We start from the raw sequence: 4,293 nt of genomic DNA on the forward strand, positions 1-4,293 counted from the left end.
AATACCTTTAGTCCTGGCTGGTAACACCAACCGGGACTAAAGATCCTTTAGTCCCAGCTGGTAAGCCGAGCCGAGACTAAAGGGTTGGACCTTTAGTCCCGGTTCGGCTTACCAGCCGGGACTAAAGGATCTTTAGTCCCGGTTGGTGTTACCAGCCGGGACTAAAGGGTCCCGGCCTATATATATCGAACGGTTCCTCTGTTCATCTTCTACTTTTCGATCTACAATGTCGATCTCGTCTCTGCCGCGCTCGGCCGCGTCGAGCTCTGCCGCGCCGCTGTCGTACGTCGTCTACCCCCGCCCGGCCTTATCGTCGAGCCCCGCCCGGCGGCCGTCGAGCTCGTCCTCGCGCGGCTCAGCTCGGCCCCGTGGCCGGCCAGCATGCCCGCCATCCGCCCGCCTGCTAGCTATAGCTCGGCCATATTTTTTAGATAGTTTTTTAGATAGTTTTTAGTTAGTTTTTAGATAGTTTTTGATATATGTTAATTAGATTTAAATGTATTAAAATTTAATTAGTACTTTATTTAGATAGTTTTTTATTATAGTTTTTGATATATTTAGTAATTATTATTCTATCTCTCTCTATATATGTGTTAGATTTAATTTTGATTTAGTAATTCTATCTATGTATATATGTTAGGTTTAATTAGATTTAGTAATTAATTCTATCTAGATATATGTGTGTTATTTTATTTAATTGGATTTAGTAATTATATTCTATCTCTCTATATATATGTTAGATTTAATTTTGTTTTAGTAATTGACACATGCATATTTTATTAGTAATTCTATCTCTATATCACATGCATATTTTATTTTAGTAATTCCATCTATATATCACTTGGATATTTTATTAGTAATTCTATCTATATCACATGTATCTAGAGAGAGATTCTATATGTATACATATATATGTACTTAATTATTTCTATGTGTATATATACATGTACTTAATTATTTCCATGTGTTGAGAGAGAGAGAAAATTGTATCTAGAGAGATATTCTATGTGTTATCACATGCATATCTAGAGATATATACATATACACTTATTTCTATGTGTTGAGAGAGAGAGAAAATTGTATCATTCTATATGTATATATACATGTACTTATTTCCATGTTTTTGGATCGAAAGTGTTTTTGATTCAATTCCAAAGCCTATACCTTATTATTGTTTATCCTTATGAAATATTATGTGTTATTATATTTAATTGGATTTAGTAATTCTATATGTGTTATCACATGTACTTATGTTATGTGCCATAGTAATTCTATCTATGTCTTGAAGATACAAATGGCTGCTCCGGATGATAACTTGAATGATGACATAATGGCGGATATTATCAATGTCGGCACCAATACAGATGTAGATGACATGAGTCAGTACTTTGCTGATTATGAGGATATCCTGAATATCCCGGTGGTTGAAGATCAACAAATTGCCGCGCAAGAAAATACTGGCGAGGTATATTCGATTATCTATCATCTCTTATAGATGCATACGTACGTATATTTGTTGTTAATCATTGTGTTTCTACTCATGTAGCCGGTCTCTGGATCTACATCAACCACCGACAAGAGTAGGAATGTCCAAGGGCCAAAAAAGCCATTAGAGGGCCATTTCATAATATCAGAATTCGACACTGACACCGGCAAACCATTGGGACCACATGCTCAGATATATGTCAATCAATGTGGGTTCATTGTAAGGGATAGGATCCTAGTTAGTGCTCGTGAATGGAAGCAGAAGATATCCGCTCCTAATGTTAGTTTTGTATCTGATCGTGACAAGAACCTAGCTTGGAGAGATATCACTCAGCATTTCACATTACAAGCAGATGATGCTTTGAAGGAGCTTGTGAGGGATTGGACAATGAAGAAGATGGCAACATTGTTCTAGAGTTGGAAGAAGATATTGTATAAAAAGTTTATCTTGAAGAATGAAACGCCGGATTTCAATGCTAAGGCGTTTGTCAAGTTGGAGTCCCATTGGAATGACTTTGTACAATATAAGACATCTCAAGAGAGTGAGGAACGTGTGATGAGAAATCAGCAGAATGCCCGACAGAAGCAATACCATCATCGCATAGGATCAGGTGGTTATAGGAGTGCTATTCCCAAGTGGCAGAACCTAGAAGCAGAGATTACTGCCAAGGGAATCATACCTGAAACAATAGAGAAGAACTGGCCTCAACGCGCGAAGAATTGGTTCTACGCTCATGGGGGAAGCCTAGACCCAGACACTAGCAAGCTAATTTTCAGCCAAAAAATTGAGAGAGCAACACAGAGACTAGCTCGTGCTAGGGAAGAAGCTGATAGTGGTGTTTTCGAGCCCAACAGAGAAAAGGATGAATTGACATATGCCCTAGAGAATCCCGAACACGGTGGTCGAACAAGAGGCTATGGGGCGGTTCCGTGGCTACAAGCATTCCCAGCAGACAAGGATACCTACAGAAGCCGCCAGAGAAAGAAGGATGAGGAGGCAGACCGAATCCGTGTATTGGAGCAATTTGTTAATGAGTCACGACAAGCATTGCTTGAATCCCGTGAACGAGAAAAATCTCTTGAGGCAAGAATGCAGGAGGAGATCAAGAGGCAAGTACAGCTAGCAATGAGTCAAATGCAATCGCAATCAACGCCGGGAGTCACCATTAGCCCCGTTGGTCAGATGAAAAGCAGTTGTGCTTCCATGGAGCTGCCAGTTATTCAAGGTGACGCTGGGTTGCGCTTCCCTGTTGATGACATTACCGAGCCTCTAACAACATGTGAGCTGCACATTCTAGATGGTAATAATGCATCAATCATGGTGGCTGTCGGGGTTGTATCTCCAATAGACCGAACGAAGACACCAAGAATCCATGGGTCAGTTATTCAACCTGGATATGCTAACGTCTCGGTCGATAGAGTGCTCAAAGGTTACAGCAATGTTCCTCTTGACATTGAAGGCGGTGATGGGGAGAAGACACTAGGAGAAGCAGAGAAGACATTTATTCAATGGCGCAAACGCTTCATCATCATTCCTGGGGCGCCACCGCTTCCCCTACCTCACCCTAGGTGCGAATGAAAGTGAATGAAATATTATTTTCCATTAATTTTATATTGGCTTCAAAAATAATTGACCCACAACTTGTTTTTGTAGCAGGGTCTCCCCCCAGCCTAGCCCAATCATTCATTCCCCATCTCATCACAGCATCGCGGGGGGCGAGACGACTTCATCCCCACGATGATCTCCAACTCCTACACCGGCCCCATCGCCTCCACAACGATCTCCAACTCCTACACAGGCCCCACCGCCTCCACAACGATCTCCAACGCCTCCACGCCGGACTCCAACACCGGCCTCATCGCCTCCACGCCAGTCTCCAACACCGCCCCCACCCCCTCCACAGTGACACACTACAAAGACGTCTAAGGTCCCGGCGGCAAAGAAGACCCCAAAAAAAAGAGTTATTTCTCAAGAAATACTTCCTGAAAAGACTGATGAGCAAATAGCAGCTAAAGAAGACAAAAAAGTGAAAGATTTTTTTATAGATATCCAAAAGCAGAGACAAGCGAAGCTTAAGGAGAAGCCGTACTTTTACATACCACGAGATCAGCTGAGGCAGAAGGTCAAAGCTCACAAAAAAAAGATGCTTGAAGTTCGTAAGCCTCCGCCACTATCAGACTATGACCGCTCCCTCGTGAAGTCACATGATGCACATAAGAAAAGGAAAAGAGCATCAGGGAAGGATGTCCCACAGCTCGGACAATAGAAGCAATCAATGCAAAATCTTGTTGTTGCTAATGAATATAGTTCCAACATAGAAGTCTATCGACCAGACAACTCTAGAGAAGTGTCGATTCAATACCTTAATGCTTTTTTTGAACTAACTGGTTTAACCTTGGATCAATTGACGGGCAAAGCTCCAATCTAGAACCTAGAAGTTGATACCTAGAAGACTTATAAATTTGGCAAAAGTCTGTACAACCCTGCGGCTCTGAATGAATTGGGTACGCAAATGTACTTGCTCAACAAGTGGTACATGCAGGCGTGAGGCAGAGGTGAGCAGTGAATCTTTGTCAGATTTAGAGACCATCATTACTTCCGTGGCGATGACATCTTACATATTAGTTTCGAAGAATTGCATCAACTATACCACTTGGACGCTCTCGACAAATCAATCATTAGCTCCTTTTATTTGTAAGTGATTCTTACTTTTATTTAATAAACTCACTTTCATGCGTACGTGTATATAATTATCCTCACATGTAACTTATATTTATATACAGATTCCAGATGTCAGAGCTCCAAAG

Source organism: Miscanthus floridulus, chromosome 8, assembly GCF_019320115.1.
Source record: "Miscanthus floridulus cultivar M001 chromosome 8, ASM1932011v1, whole genome shotgun sequence".
Lineage (NCBI taxonomy): Eukaryota > Viridiplantae > Streptophyta > Magnoliopsida > Poales > Poaceae > Miscanthus > Miscanthus floridulus.